At 38.0% G+C, this 17,662-nt stretch overlaps 1 protein-coding gene and 2 long non-coding RNA genes across 4 annotated transcripts in view; all 3 read right to left on the reverse strand.

The window, feature by feature from the left end:
* Positions 1 to 17,662, reverse strand: part of neurl1b (neuralized E3 ubiquitin protein ligase 1B) — a 66,656-nt gene that overhangs the window by 37,224 nt on the left and 11,770 nt on the right. The window lies entirely within an intron of this gene.
* LOC308700648 lies at positions 12,636 to 15,962 on the reverse strand. Its single transcript, XR_014031331.1, has 4 exons — positions 15,868 to 15,962; positions 15,583 to 15,657; positions 14,767 to 14,851; positions 12,636 to 14,663 (listed from the first exon to the last, which is right to left on the reverse strand). It is a non-coding gene; the product is annotated as an uncharacterized lncRNA (long non-coding RNA).
* LOC308700649 lies at positions 16,000 to 16,780 on the reverse strand. Its single transcript, XR_014031332.1, has 3 exons — positions 16,680 to 16,780; positions 16,237 to 16,307; positions 16,000 to 16,132 (listed from the first exon to the last, which is right to left on the reverse strand). It is a non-coding gene; the product is annotated as an uncharacterized lncRNA (long non-coding RNA).

The following is a 17,662-nucleotide window of genomic DNA, read 5'->3' on the forward strand; positions in this document are numbered from 1 at the left end:
TGGGAATTGCTGCCATGCGGTGGAGTGACTAGTCCTTGGACTACGAAGTGTTACATTAGCAGTATTCCAATTCCCGTCAAGTTTCAAAGACACTGACGAAATGCTAAGCAGATGGCCAACTGGGAGGACTGCATGTGGTTGTCTGAGCAGCAGGGGAATCTTGTCCGAAGCCAAACTCACAGATCTAATGACAAAATGAGTCATAACCACTGTCTAAGTGGGCTGAACGTTTTAATTAAACGCATGTGTGAAATACAACAGCCATGATTTATAATATAATAGATTATAATGAAAATCCATGCAACTACTGTTTTCTGTTCCCTTGGCTGAGCTATTATGCCACAGTATGAATAGAGTGCTGGAGTCGTGACGTTAAAACCCAAAAGACTAATTTGCCACTCAAGATTTTCCCTGTGGGTTTTATAAAGGGATTTTTCAATTTAAGAGTAAAATAAAGCATGTGGTAAACATAACTTGACCATACTTGGACGTTTTGTTCTACAACGTAAATTACACACAGCCATATCAAAAATGCTCATTTTGAAGCTGTTATGCTTATTTAAAAAACGTATGTTTCTAATAAGTAACTAGATAAGGGTGTGTGAGTGTGTGTAGTATCGTCAACTTATGTTTATGTAACCGGTCCTATTCGACCCGCTCCGAGCAGGATTTAAACCAGGGTCTCCAGCATGGGAGGCGGGCGCTAACAAGGACATTTACACGCACAGCTCTTACTGGCAGTGTTACACTCACCCCCCCAAACCTCACTCCCATCCAGATCACAGCACCAAATGTAACCGGTCCTATTTGACACGCTCTCAGTGTCAGTGTCATTCGAACCGGGGTCTCCGGTGTGGGAGACGGGCGCTCTAACAAGGAGGCTAAAGAACGCAGCCTCTAGAGCGCCTCTTGAGATCAGGGGAGTGAGGTTTACCCGCACAGCTCTTACTGGTCTACGACAGTGACACTCACCCCCGTAAACCTCACTCACATCCGGGTCACGGCACCAAATGTAACGGGTCCTACTAGACCCACTCCGAGTGGGATTCGACCCAGGATCTCCAGTGTGGCAGACAGGTGTGCTAACAAGGCCACTAAAGACCCAACCACTAGCACACCTCTTGAAGCCAGGGGAGTGAGGTTTACACGCACAGCTCTTATTGGACTACGTTACACTCAACCCTCTAAACCTCACTCGTTCCGTCACGGCACCAAATGTAACCGGTCCAACTAAAACCGGTTCGAGCTGGATTCGAACCAGGGTTTTCGGTGTGGGAGGAGTGCGCTAACAAGGACGCTAAAGACCGCAGCCTCTAGTGTCAGTCGCTAGCGCACCTCTTGAGATCAGGGGAGTGAGGTTTACACGCACAGCTCACTCACCCCTCTAAATCTCACTCTCACCCGTCACTGCACCAAATGTAAGCGGTCCTACTAAACCCGCTCCAAGTGGGATTTGAAGGCGGTTGCGCTAACAAGGACGCTAAAGACCCAACCGCTAGCGTCAGTCTTGGGGCCAGGGGAGTGAGGTTTGCACATACAGCTCTTACTGGCTTACTCATGGGGCCTTTATTTATTGGATGGTTTTCTGGCATCATGGATTATGATGGATCAAACGCAGCAATCTGAAGTCAAATATATCTGCATAATGACGGCTAAACTGTACTGACTATATGTAACACCCTTTAAGAATTGTAGAACATTAATAAATTAGGTTACATTAAAATAAACATTTCAGTTCTTATAGCTGATTAGGTTAATGTCAAACTCTTCTTATTTTTGCATTAAATAACATATAGGGCATCTGATCTAAAGCTAGAGTTGCATTGTGAGAATTTTTGGGGGGGTGGAAATTACATATCCAATGCATCATTATGGATATTATATATAATTTGCGTCAATGAAAGCAGTCATCGTGGAAATAAAAACAAGATGGCCAACTGACGTCAAAAACTTTCCAATGATTTTGCTGCTAAAACTATGACATTACTGACTGGAAGCCATTTGTGAACTAGATATTAAAGTAAATATCTATTTTTATGTTGATCGACTAAAACCACAAGTAAGTCTGTTCAAAAAGCAGATGTGCAGATATGCCATCATTTAACTATAATCTAAAACAGTATTGTGGTGGGGCTGGTTTAATGGTAAACATCAAACAAGTTTCTTTTAAAGTTTATTTTAACCACATCACATCATTAACATTTACAGCCTAAATTGGAGAAATGCTCTTTTGACTATTCAGACTCTCAAAATATGCCCTTTAAATTAATCACAAGACATCAGTTCTCAAGATCCTGTCATGGTCCTCAGTTTTCTAACCACACTATCATTTTTATTCCCCTCCCTATTGATAACTTATCTCACTTTATTTTCCAAAAAATAACTAGGCCTACACTATAACTATCCTTATAGCAGCTGTCATCATTCATGGACTTGGGCACTCAAGGCTATAAGATATAGCAAACTTGGCCTACTGTAGAAAAATATAGTTTCAATGCCTTGATTACAAATTAGTCACGAGTTTTAAAAACCAATTCAAGATTCAAGATATTGAGATGTAAACTGAAATGCAGGAAGGTAAGTGCTAGTGCACAATCACACTGAGAAAGATGATGAAGCAACTGACCTTTTTAACTCAGAATCCCATGATGGAATGGATTGTACATCCAATGGATATCCGCCGGTAAACTGCTTTACATATCCACTCTGGCAAAACTGGCATTTACCTAAATATGCCCAAAATTCAGTCCTTGAGGTCTTAAATTTCAAGTTACACGTTTCTAGAGTATCAGAGGTTCATTTGACTAACAGTTGGAGGTTGCTGAGTATCATATTCTCTAAAGTGCCGCAACACATAAACGGACAGATGATAGTGTAAACCTTGACAACAGAGGTTGACTTGCCTGACAAACCCCTGAGGTCAACAGGGGTCAAATACCAATTGGAATATTTGAAGGACTCTCCTAAAGTGGTCTTTTTCCATATGAGGAACACATCACTGATCTGGTAGAACAGTCTAAGTGTGGTAGACCACCTATGCTGAAGATATTACATAACCAACGAACAATGGTTACTATGGGACAATTATAAATTGGACAGATTCTGAAATCTGATCGAATTAATTGCATTTAAAACTGGTGCTAAATAACCAATACACACAAATTAGAGCCGACCGATTCTGGATACATTGAGAATCACAATTTTTCTGGTTTAAAATAGAGGTCACAATTCTGTCACGATTCTGAATAGACAACTAAACAAAATAAAATGTAATTTATTAGAGTAACTTATGAGTGTTAATTGCTGCAGTCTATTTAAAAATATTGAATTAATCGGAATTAATTATTATTTTTTAAATCTGTTTTAATGAATGATTGAATGACTCACTTGTTGTTTCATTACTGGATGAATCAGCGCTTTTGAACAAATCTCTTTAATGAATGATTCAATGAAGCACCAAATTACTTTCAGAAGATAATTTACTCTATTTTAATCGCTACCGTAGACATTACTGTTTATATCCACACAATAAATTATAATCTAAATTATTGTAAGACAGAAATAATGATGCTGTGAGGTTGAAAAGACTGTTTGTGAAGCTGTTTCATATCTATTCATGACAACGGCTCTCGATCAGAACACAGATCTGAACGTTTACATTCAAGATCACGTGTGTGTTTGAATTGAGATCGTGATCTTTTAATTAATGAGTAATAAACGCATACAAGTGTGATGACACATCAATTAAATTCTGTATTTAACCAAATAATTAATTTCAACATTGCTACGGTTAACAGTTCTATAATTAGACAAACAGTTAATACTTAATGGAAAACTTTATTCAGATTTTTACAAACAAATCTAACTAGGTCATGTGCTACAGGTTTTAAAAAAGTAATGGGGTATTTGTGGTAAAATCTGTATTGCTACATGAGACAGCTGTCAGTAACTTCAAAATGCAGTGAGGACATCAGCAAGTGATCAGCATGCTGTAGTTAGGATGCGCATATGGATCCCCAGACACAAATGGTTCATCATAGGGATTTTGTTTTTACAGAGAATAAAAAAAAAAAAAAAACTTGGATTCATTGTTACTGTGGAGAAAGCGGTTCCACAGCATGTCTATGTCCTTGGATGTTTCCATTTCACCTGCTTTTTCAGCGAGACACGGACACCAACAACAACATGCCAAAACCGTGACATCTGATAGTTTGAGGTCAAAGGGTGCATGGTTAACGTGGGAACCAGCATAAATAACAAATGACATCCTTGGTGGAACCGCGTCTTGCAATTGCTCATTTCTCAAAGGAAAAGCTGTTCTACATCAGCTTCACATGTGTAAAGGGGTACAAGCAAATGTGTCAAATCTTCCAGATGACTAAGGACTGGTGGTAATTCCCCTCCTACTGATATCGCACAATGCTGTTATTCCAGAGAATTACGCAATTGAAAACCAATGGAATGTAGCCATGTCTTCTAAATATGGCTTATGCATCATAAGATTTAATGTGATCCATGTGAATTTGAGATTAATGAGAGGTGAATTTGATCTTTCAGTAATACTGCAGGTTTAAGGGAACCCTAATTACCATGTCAGCACAATCATGTCACCAAAACTATTTGAAAAGTTTGAACTGAATAAAAAAATGACTGAAGAAAATGTGAGTGATGGCAACACGTTTGCTTACGGGTCCAACCCCAAGTCTCTATGATATTATGCAGGATTTGTCAGATTTTTTGCCAAATAATCTTTAACCTTTCAGTATTACTAGTAGTAGGGCTGGGGAATACAGGGCTGCTATCTCCTTTATTAACTCCTTTTTCGTCTTATGACTAGGACAGCTGAGAGGCGGCTGCTCCTGTGCATATTTGTGAGCATCAAAGGTTTAGAAGTACAAAGACGGTGCACTCACGACTATGAATGGGAGAAAGTCCAACAAGCAATATGGCGGAATAAGTCCCGCCTTCTAAATAAAAGAGCCAATCGTAAGCCAATTTTAAGCTTGATGAACAGCTTTGGAGAATTTGATGTTTTCCCATTCAAAGAGATAAGAACTGTAGTTGCATGCCTGAAACAACTTGTTTCAAAGATGGCTGCCCAGTAAGATGACTTGCCTTAAAGGGACTTTGGTTGTAGCAATCTGGTTGTCTACTGAGTGCATGAATGCAATGGGCAATCATGTGTTTAAAGCTACACTGTGTCTTTTTTAAGTTGTTTTAAGTTTATTCTTAGCAAAAAAAAACACTTTGTTCTTTCAAAATTATATGTGCTTATTCATGTGTAATTAACTAATCAAGTATTCTTGTAAGCGTAGAATCTGCCATTCAGAAGAATACATGCGAGCGAGTCCCAGACTGCAGATTTGAAAGCCTGTTGAAGATGGAGGATCACGCCTATTCTCGAGGACATGTATCTGAGTCGCCAAGGAAGCGAAAGAGAGAATTAAAACGACAATGTGACAGGTAAATCAACAAGACCAGAGTCAATATTGGAGTGGCTTTTCCAAGATGGAAAGAGCTCATGAGGAGCAAGGATTTTAAAAGGGATGCCGAAGTTGCCAGCTTTCCTCTCGACAGGTAATTCAGCATATTTTTGTAAATTCGAAGTTTTATAGTTGCTTGGCTAACTATAGCATGGTTGTGCATAACGCTAGAACGACGTCTAGGAAGCTTTTCCTTGCGTCAATGATGAAAAAGGATTGTTTACCTTGTAACATAAATCTGTGTGCTGTGACGGGTCACAGGCGATGAATAGTTTTACTGGCGCCATGTGTAGGCTATATCAAAGGGCACTGTAAATTTGAGTTATTTTTCATTGCTTTTACTTTGTACACAATGTATCCTAATCTGATAATGCTGGGGTAGCCGATTCCAAGGGTGACATTCACCTCCTGATATCTTGCAATAATACGGCCAACTTAAGAGTTAAAACGCCCTCAGAATGGGAGGGGCTAGAAAGTAATATTCAGTTGGTAGTCATAAACAATTTCACCGCTAGATGGGAGAAAATCTTACACAGTGTAGCTGTAAGTTAGACAGAATCCACTCAATGCAACTCAAAAAGCTGGAGTTTTTGTTCAGTGTGTTCAGTTACATTGTTCTACACTCTTAAGAATAATTTCATGAACAACGTTGATTAAAACAGGCGTTTTTCCAAGAGCTTGCTTGCTTTGCTTGCTTTCTGTTTATAACTCACTCACAATTTTATAGCTACTCACTGCAATGTTTTTGGATTGACAACTCCATCTAAAAGTGGAATTGAATCCAAAAATGGGATGACTGACAGTGATAATCATGGCAATGTACAAGACAAAATAGTCAAAATAGGTCTGTGCATAAAGTCTTGGAGTGTAAATGCAAACTAATAGACCTGCCAATGGGTTTCTTTGTTCTTCATGTGTTTCTTTGCTCAACAACCAAAACATTTGGTAGGACAATTGCCCTGGAATGCAAAAATAGTGATATTTATATATTGAATATTGTCAAAATTTTGGAAAATTTTGAGTTATAAATGTTTAGCTATATTGCCCATCCCTAACTAGTGATGCTTGCTTAAAACAGCATGGCACAAAACTTGGAAACCATGCAACCAGGACATGTTCAAAATACCTTGGCATTAACATATGTGTCAATAGGCTGTTTGTCATTAACTTATAACAGTAGAACAATTAGCTTATGAAAGTTTAATGTTGCATAAACAAGCAGTGATGTCATTAGTTGCAGACGTACAGTATTTATCTCAGAAGCCCTAGATAAACCAGCTGTTCTGTCCTTTGAATGCTATTTTAATACCCTTTAAAGCAACCCCAAACTGGCCCGCGGGGGCTCGAGTCACCTCTCCTGCACAAGGTTAACAACACCCTGAGAGCTGTCACCAGAGGCCATTCCACTCTCCATGGGAAACAGACATTGCAGGATATTTTTGGGCTAAAGCAGCACCCGTTTGAATGTTGTTTGTTGACCTTGGGTCTCAGACATGAGGGATGCATAACTGCTGGTCTTGCTCCCGAGTGTGCAAGAGATCTCAGTTCATATCACATTTACTGATATTAGACAGTTTTAACTGCCAGTAAATGGTGCCGTACCTCATAGTACCATTTACTGGCAGTTACGGCACCAGTTAATGGCAGATAAAACTGTCTAGTGTTCAGTGTTAAAATGACTTAGTACTGTTTTTGATAAGAAAACGTACATACCTTTCAATGTCAAGCAGAAGAGTATGCAAGTTTTGGGACATACTACTTGGTCATAATTGTGTCTTTAACAGACGCTCTGTCGCTTAGCTAAGTGCAACCGGTCACTGTTTAAACTGCCGTCAATCATCTTGTCACTGTTAAAATCCTCCACATTCAATTAAGATTAATTTCCTACCGTTTTGGAGAGAAATGTAGTCACACGTTGATCTGCCAGTCATGGGTCTTTCATTGGGAGAACTCTCCTCATGTTTGCATAATGATGCATTTAAAAGTTAATGACCAAACGCTTCATTACAAAAGTTCACAATGCTGTTTTAGATGAAATATAATGTGTATAACATTTAATAAATATATTTTCTTCAGGTTAGATAGGTTACTGATTTTTAATCACTCAAACCCCTTTATCTTAACCGCTCTGCTTAACCGTCGGTCTCTCACATCCGCCATGTTTGTAGTTTTTTAACACTTTTACTCGTGCTTGTAGTTCTTATCGAATTCTCGTCCACAGCGCAATGGATTGTGGGCAATATTAGCCATTAGAGTGAGCACGGACCTGCACTTCGGATTCTGACTGGAAAAAAGTAGACCATCCAGGTGTCTTTGGAATGATCATTTCAACATACTACAATTTGGGACACACTAATTCTAATTTCAAATACTATTTAGGACGGATAGTATGCGAATTGGGACGCAGCATTATACTGTCTCAGTCTGTACTAAGAGCTGCATGTTTAAAGGAACTACCTGTTTGTCCAAAAAGTAATATGTAGGGACTGGACAAGTTCGCTCTATGAGCTTATTGTGGCTTTATTTGTAACTGTCGAGACACATGCAAACACCATACGAATGCTCTCTCTGGATCTCCCAGCGCTATCTATAGGTTAACAGTGTCAAGACACACACAGGCGAACACTATACGGATGTTATAATGCAGCATGAGCGGGAATCAAAGCTTCCTCGGGACAGCAGTCTCACACGGAGAAGCGCAATTACACATCATTTTGAGATGAAGAGGAGCTCTTTTCGTTTTTCGACTGTGATGTTTAATCTGCTCACTCACAGAATCAGACACTACTGCTATTTATATAGCACATTTCCCGTTATGAATTATAATATTATTTGGTTCATTGTTGGGTCTGATTGCTGTCGCACCACAAGCGAACGACCCCAGAGTTCGTTTGCAATCGGGCCGAGACCTCGTTCAGGCGGTTTTAGAGCGATCGATGGTTTTGGTGTGGATCCGAGCGTGATTGCCGTGTTCACATATGCCTAAATGAACCGAATCAAGGGAGAAAACGCACCAGGTTTAGAGACAAATGCTCAGGCCAATATAGTTTTCATGCCTATACATGAAACTACTGAAACAATCCTCACTGATTTCACATTCCATCAGTAAGAGCAGAGTGAAGTAGCAGAGCAATAGCACAGCTGTACATCAAATATGTAATACAATCCACACAACATAATGGGAGACATATCAGAGTTCAAATTGTTGGTTTGCGTCTTGCCGGCTCATCTGTGACCAGGACAGCAAGTCTTTATGGTGTTTCGAGAGCTATGCTATCCAGGGTAATGTCCGCACACCACCATGTAGGATGAACCACATCTAACAGGAGGAACTGTCGACACAAGAGGAAGCTGTCTGAAAGGGATGTAACCTGGATTGTCTCCAAAAAAACATAAAACCACAGCTGCCCAACTCACTGCAGAGTTCAATGCGCACCTCGACTCTCCTGTTTCCACCAAAACTCCCCAGAATCAAGATTCATGGTCAGGCTGCTATAGCCAAACCTTTGATCACTTGTGCCAATGACAAATGTTGGTTTCAATGGTGCCAGAAGAGGAAATATTGGGCTGTGGACAGTGTGAAACATGTGTTGTTCTCAGATGAGTCCACCTTCACGACCTTTCCCACATCCATGGGAGTTACGGCGTGGAGAAGAACCAAAGAGGCTGCTGCGTGTCCAGAGTGAATCTCAGGGTTTGGGCTGCAGTATCACGGCATTCCCGACTGTGCTTGATGGACGCGTCACTGCCAAGGATTACTAACCCGTTCTGTATCTGAAGGGGGTGCCGTGTATCAGCATGAAAATGCGCCAATACACACAGCAAGACTGGTGACAGAGTGGCTTGATGAACATGAAAGTGAAGCTGAACGTCTCCCATGGCCTGCAGTCTCCAGATCTGAGCATGACTGAGACACTTCGGGGCGTTTTGGAGGAGCAAGTAAGAAAACGTTTTCCTCCACCAGCATCGCGTGGGGATCTGGACACTGTTCTGGAAGAGGAATGACTCGAAATCCTTTTGCCACTGTGAAGGACTTGTACCTGTCATTCCCAAGATCAGGGGATTTCAAAGTCAAAGACAGTGGGATTCAACATACAAGATGGCACCCCACTCCACCCCAACTTAAACTGCATAGTATGAACAGTATTATATGCGTTACATATACATAGATTCTTAAGAAAGCTATGATATATTCAGTCAGGATCAGGCGGCCCTTAACCATTCTAATGAATTATTGTGGTCTAAAACCAGGTGTTTCAGTTTCATTGTCCAACCCCTGAGGAAAACCAACTCGCATTGCTTACATCTTAACAGAGGCACTATTCAAAAACTCTAAAAGTATAGTGATTTTGGTTACACTTTATTTTAAGGTGTCATTGTTACAGTGTAATGATATATTTAAGTACTGAGTGATATTAAGCAACTACATGTACTTACTATAGGGTTAGGGTATGATTAGGGTTAGTTGCATGTAATTATGCATAATTTACTGTTATTACTACAGTAAGTACATGTAACATATGTAACAAAGACACTGTAAAATAAAGTGTTACCGTGATTTTTTTTGCAACTGTTCATCTTAAGCGAGTACAGCAAATGCATCTCAGGCTCACTGTAAAAACATGCCGCTACCTAAATTGTGTCATAATAACTTTTGGCAAATATGTTCCTATACATACAGTTCACTGCAGTTTCCAGCTCCCAGAAATGAACACTAGAGGCAGTAAAACACCAACAACTTGTATTCCTTTTCACACAAATTAAGATTTCAGGGGCAGATTATTGATTAATAAAGACTTAATATCTCACGGTTCCTTGCACAATACTTATGACCTCAAAACAATACAGCACTGCAGTCCAGTAAATCCAAGACACGATCAAAGAGCTCAAAGACTTCTAGAAGCAGCTGAAATGGCATGGTTGCGTTTTTATCTCACGTTTCCTTTTGTTAACACTATCAGTTGGGTTTAGTAGGTGTACGTTTTTTTTCGAGACGATAGAGCTGAGACCTCTTAGCAGCACTCAATGGACATCCGTAATAAATCATTGCCAGATTCACGTTCATTTTGGATAAAACTAAACGCGCGTTTAGAGCCACTCACTGACTATTTGTAAGTAAACATACAAGCAACATAAAGTAATTTTGTGGACATTGTCGACATATTCTTGTTTTTTCCACCAGGTCTGGGTTGATATGAGTTAAAAAACGTTCAAACTCATCTTTGGCATTGATTTTACTCTTCTATCTTATCTTTCTTATACAGATATGTGACCCAGTCTCGAGTCGCACGGGTATCTCTGTGGCAATAGCCAACAATACATTGTATGGGTCAAAATTATCGATTTTTCTTTTATGCCGAAAATCAGTAGTATATTAAGTAAAGATCATGTTCCATGAAGATATTCTGTAAATTTCCTACCGTAAATATATAAAACATTTATTTTTGTGAGTGAATGCAGCATAATCGTGAACATAAATGGAGAACTTTAAAGGAGATTTTCTCAATGTTTATATTCAGATTCCAGATTTTCAAATAGTTGTATCTCTGCCAAATATTATCCTATCCTAACACACCATATATAAATAAAACACTTGTTTATTCAGCTTTCAGATGATGTATAAATCCCATTTTCAAAAAATTTACCCATGTGACTGGTTTTGTGGTCCAGGGTCACATATATTGTACAGATTGATTTTTAGTGAGCATTTACAGTACTTGATTCAAAACAGACAAATAGAGCATATGGCTTTGTAACAGGACCTATTCGTAGAAGGAGCCTCCTGGAGAGGGGAACACAATGGCTGTGGTGGCCAACAATGGGGTCGTGCATGTCAGCGTTACTGTTTTGGCGGTCTCCAAGCACATCGCTGTCGCTCGACTCTCTGAAACAGCTGAGGCATGTGCAGCGCTGGAAGTCTGGAGATAGCTTGCTTGTTTTCTTGTGATTACATCTGCTTGTTTTGGCACCCTCTTGAAGTGCTCCTCCCTTACACAAACGTATTGTGAAGGGGACTTTTTCGAACACAAAAAGGCAGAGGAAGGATCTATTTAGATACAGCGCTCTGTTTTCCCCATTTCAGATCCTTGGTCCAAGTCATGCTAGTCACGCAGATGTTGGGCTGTTCAGAGGGACTTTTCAACACCAACACCAGCTTTTGTATTATTGAAAGGACTAAAATCATTTATATTCATAACACAGTGACAGTATATATATGTATATATCACAATATCCATCCATCCATTCTCCAAACCGCTTATCGCTATCGGCCACCATATCGGTATCAGCCGATATATATGCTCATTTTTAATGTTAGCGTTATCGGCTTAATAAGAAAATTTGGCCAATATATTAAAGCCAATAAATAATGGATTATTTCCTTCAGCTGAGAGACTTCTAATGTGCACTGTTCAACATGATGTTTATGATTGGAATCACTTTAAAAAAGGAAAATACAGTAAAGTGCAACATGTGCAGCGCAATTCGTAAGCTACATAAAATTATAATGAGAACATTATAATAATTGTGTGTTTGGGACATGGCTTTCACCATTTGGGACATGGTGAGACTTTTGGTTTTGTAATCAGGCTCTCAAAAATGATATACAATTTGATTTAGATTTATCGGCCAATATATCAGTTATCAGCTTTCAAATATAAACAATTATCGGCTATCGTATGGGCCAAAATGTTCATATCGGTGCATAAAATATAAATAACACCATTATAAAACAGCCAATATACACACACCTGTAGACATAGGTACGCAGAACTAAAATACGTTTACACCCCTTAAAATAACCCATATGTTGAGTTGTTTGATACATTCTTCTCTGTATTTTGTTGCTTACACATCTAAATAACATAAATCAGTCCTGCTGCGGTTAAATGGTACAGCGAAGGGATCGCGGAGATTAAAACGCATTTGGTTAACAGAAAAGACTTGTTATTTATGTTCTCTTGTACTGTATTGATCTGTCCACCTAAAACACATTTTTGGTGAAACGGATAAGGATAAAAGAGGGAGAAGATGCTGGATGACAGGATTTTGTTTGAATAAGAAATGAATGTATGAAATTCAAATTATCAAATTTAATATAATGGCTGTGACGTAGTTAATCTGGTTAATTTCTTTTCCTTTTTTCTTTATTTTGGCTAGTAGAAGTTCTGAATGGCCGGTAACTTAAATTGTTGGCCGGTGAGTGAAAAGGTTCATTTCAAACCCTGACTGTATTACAGGTAGTACACGTATGTGAAATATGGAGAATTAAATAACACAGAGAGCATCTGGTTGAGGAAAGACCATGCAGGGAAACTACATCAACAGGTATAAATGTAGCGGGTCCACCAACTGGGAAAAAACAAAGCAAAACTGCAAAGATGAAAGGCTGACGGGGTGTTAAAAGCAGGGTCACAGATTCTTCTGCATTACGTGATGGCTTCCCCAGCGGACCGGTTAAATGAGGGGAAATGAGCCTGTGGTTTCTCAGAGTTTCCGGCCAGCTTTTGCTCCTCTGCCCGGGCTCGACATCCGTGCAAACATGCCCTTCTTCCCTTCAGCTTTTCACGGCTCTCCATGTGTGGGAAACGCTGGGCCCCTCGCCTCTGATGCTCGCCAAGGGCTGTGCGCTGCGGCTATTTTAAGAAGCTGTAAATATGGGAACTTCCTCTGTGTTAGGGTATCTCATATCTCAATGGATCGTTTTACACTATTAACAAGCTTCAAGCACAGTGAGCCGACTTACGAACTGGGACGAACCAGCTGCCCTGAATGATATTAAACCGAACTGTTTTAGTTTAGGTATGTAAGGAGGACAGCTGAAGAACAAATGCATTTAGACAAGAGTGAAGTCTAAGATATAAGAAGACGTCAACATACATCTGTGTTCTTCAGCCTGTGTGTCCTATCAACATGAGTGCAAGTATCCTATCCTATCGACAAGTGCCGGTCAACATGACCTAATTGACAGAAATTGACTCTAGGGCTGGGAATCTTTTGGTACCTCATGATTCGATTAAAAATTCTTTCGATATGTGCATAGATTTGATTGTAGTTTACTGTTTTGTGTTACTTCTCTTATTTGACTGCAGTAGACGTTAAGAAGAAAAAATACTTAAATGTGAACCTTGAAATTTATTTAGTTTTTCTTTCCATTTTAGTCAACCCAATATTATAAAACAAATGCGCGTTAAGCTGACTGATTATTACACACAGTAATATATATATATACAAAGTTTTTCTGGTACATTAGCATAGGTTTATTTAACACGTTGTAAGAAATACTACCGAAACTGAATAATCAAATGTAAAAATAAAACAGTGTATAGTCTTCACTGTATGAATTAAATATAAATTGATTCATACACTCTAAGAAATGATATGTTGGCTTTAATTAACTATTTTATGTCAACCGGTCCCACATAACTGGGTTATGTTGGATTTATGTAACATTATTTATTTCAATAAACTTAAGTTAATTACATAAGGTTAATCCAATGCCGTTTAGTTGAATAAGGTTAACAGTCTTAATTTTGTCCAAAACAATTAAGTTAATTAAGTTCAATTATCCTAAAATTAATATTTTTACATTCAACCAACACAAATAATCCAGTTTCATTATGAGTTTATTCAATGAATACATTCACTTTTTCTTTTTTACAATTTTGTTTACATTTTTACAAACATTTCCAACGTGAACATGTACACAATATTTACTCTGTAAAGACTGCCTTCACTTTTCAAGAAAATAATTAAATAAATAATTTTTAAAAAGCATATTGCCTTTAGGTGAAAGGATTTATCAATCATTACTTATAAAGGTGTTCTGCAAAAAAAGCAGCAAACAATTTATCAGTTGTTTAAAACAAGACTATTATGCAAAGGAATGTAACATGGTTGATATTGAAACAAAAGTACTGTAACAGTCAACAGTGCAACATTATAGAAAGACCAGAAATGTTCCTAACCTCAGATTTCAAGAGTTTATTTTTCAGGCGTAAATAAGACCTGGCATCGAAGAACACACTTCTGCACATTGTTCAGGTTGTCATGTATTCAGATGCCTTAAATCATGATGCCAACATATTTGTAAGGATCTGTAGCCTCTGCTCCTTCATGTTTGACCACATAGATTCCTAAGGTGGTCTTGCGTACTGAGGATAGGACTTCATGTTCAACATCCTAAAAAAATACATAAAGTAACAATTAACAACAGATCAGGGGTGAAAGGGATAGTTGATTTTAGAGAAACATCCAATATTTTTTATAAATGTAAATAATTTACCATGCACTCCTTCACAAGGTTTGAGAGGGCCAGGTAAACAGCAAGTGCATTCAAGATGAATTCACCTTTTCCCAGTGGTGTCATTCTGAACAATGAGACAAATAAGCAGTGTTCAGAAGAATTAACACAAATTATGCTAAAGTTATTTCTACAAGAGCCAAAAAAAAAATATTATCTGCAACTGCATCTGTGAGGGCCTCAAAATTCAGAGAACCAGTACAATAAAAGTAATAAGTGGTTCTAAACCAAAAGCTTTGCTACAGAAAAGCCATTAAATAATCTTGGATGTCAGAGCTGTTCCAATTGTAGGTGCATAAATCACAAATCTGATGCTGCTGAGAAATAGGGTAAAGAGACGAACAAGCTCTGAAATTAAAACAGAATTAATCATGTACATATTAACATTCCAGAGCTTATATACAAAAATTCAAGGGATACCCAAAAGTTCTGTATTCTTTTTTTTTACTGACATTTATGTCATTCAAACTCCCAAAGTCTTTTTTCCTGTTTTTCCTGCTCATTTCTGTCATTACAATGACAGTCAATGGTGAATTCTTCTTCCGAAGCTTCAATAGCATCAAACAATTGCATGTGACTTTAGAAGCTTCAGAACAGGAACTCACCGTTGACTTTAATTGCATGGACAGAAATGAGCAGTACAACCACATAATTTACCTTTTTAGTTAGAAAAGCGAAAAATAAAAGGGATTCGGTGACATGAAGCAGAGTAAATGATGTTCATCTTTGGGTATACTATTTTAATCTATAGTGAATTATTGTCAGATAAAAAATGATGAAGAATATAACAGAACATACCAGATCCATAACTGATAGGATGCTTATGATCTTCTTTACCGCTGTTCCTTCTGTCTTTTTGAAATTTTTGAGGAGCTGGGTTCAGAAATGAACAAAAAGGACAAATCAGGTTGGTTGCTGATAAATTTGAGTCTTTACAATATTATCATATACCAAGACTAACAGTATTTCTTTAACAGCATTTATCTGAATTACATCTAAAATACTTCAATTTATAATTTGGAATTGCATACAATAACCATCCAAGTAATTCATCACAGATGACATTACATTATAAAGACTTACCTCTAAAGAGTGCTGGCTATCTGTTATTAAATTCAGTGACGAAACGCAGATCTTCGATCATCTCATGTCTCCTGTGCGTAAATGTTCTGTCCATCAGTACCTTGATAACCTGCATAAGTATTGAGCATATGTGGGACCACAGCGAATTCCATGTTTTAAAACTTTGTCTGTGTCCATGTACCAACCTGAAGTGTTTTAAAAGCTTAGATCTGGATGTTTGAGAAGAGCCACAATCTATGCACGTCACATGCAGGACTCCAAAATTCTGAGGAAACAAAAATGAAGATGTGAGTCAAATAATAATAATAATAATAATACAAAAAAAAAAAAACTGTAGTAAAATTATTTTGGATGACCTAATAAGCTTACCAGATGCTACAGTAGATGCCATCTTACTCGAGTCAGTGTCAAACGTGTTTATTGCCATATGCCTATGCATTCTGTGTTTCAAAAGTTTCAGAGTTATTATTTGACATTAAATAAAAATGCTCAACATTAAGGAAGTTATTAAAATTTATACTAAAACTAGATACAACTGCTGTATTGGGGCACAACATGGAAAAACTCTTCTTAACTAGCAATTTTATAAAAAAATAAGGTCATTTGCCATTTTTTGTATGGGTGAATTCAAATATTATCAAAGTTCAGCAAGTTTAAAAGATCACATAAGAGCTAAAAAACGCTAGCAGCTAACAACACCACTTGAGGACAAGTGCTAAAGCAACTTCAATAAATACCAACAAAAACAGCGATTGACTATTCTAATTTACTGACAGCCTCAATATTAAAGGATAGGAAGTAAAATAACTCACCTTTTGGTCCAGATAAATACAAAATGTTGATTGCAGCCTCCGTTTGAGCATGATTTGATTCCCACAAAATGGAGAACGAGTGCTAAGAGATGAGCTACGCATTAACGTTCTTTGAAATATTTGCGCATGCGCAAATATAGCTCCACCTGTTGACCAAAGTGCGGTACTGCAGCGGTAACACAACTGCATTTCGTTAATTTAACTTAAGTGAGTTGTGTAAATTTGAGAAATGACTTTTTCTAATTCTGTCAACACAACTGTTTTAGTTTTAATGCACAAACACAAGAACATTATTTAATTTGAGCATAGTTACATTTCTTTGGTTCAACAACAGCCATGTTTCATTTTTTAGAGTGTATTAAAGATAAAAAAGTGATTCAGTCAAAAGCAGTGAGTGTTTTTCTGATTAACAATGAAATCAAAGGCAACAGTTTATGAGGCTGCTGTCCCTTTAAGAGTGAATGCACTGATCTAATATACTGTTACACATCTGATTTTCTCCCATTTGTTTTCGTTCGCGTAGGACATAACAGACTCTGTTTACACTGAATACTCCACATAATGTGCACTTTGACATAATTGTGTGTGTAGTTGTGGAAGAGAACTGAACTGGCGATCGCATGTGAGAGGCTCATCTGTGTGTCCGTCAGCGCGAGCAATGCGCATGCTACACACAGCCTATGACGTAGCTACGTCGTGAGTTTGACGCAGAAGTATAAATTGGGCTTTATTGCATTTATAGTAGTATTGCAAAGTTAAAGAAGTGAAACACTTTAGAAAATCGATTTTTGACATTTGTATGGAAGCTTGTTTCCGCCACAGAATAAAACATTTTAAAAGATAATTGCGACTTTTTATCTCACAATTGCGAGTTTACATCTAGAAATAAAGAGAAATAAAGTCAGAATTGCGAGATATAAAGTCAGAATTGCGAGATATAAAGTCAGAATTGCGTGAAATAAAGTTGCAATTGCGTGTTATAA

The sequence above is a fragment of the Scardinius erythrophthalmus genome, assembly GCF_964197995.2.
Source record: "Scardinius erythrophthalmus genome assembly, chromosome: 13".
NCBI lineage: Eukaryota > Metazoa > Chordata > Actinopteri > Cypriniformes > Leuciscidae > Scardinius > Scardinius erythrophthalmus.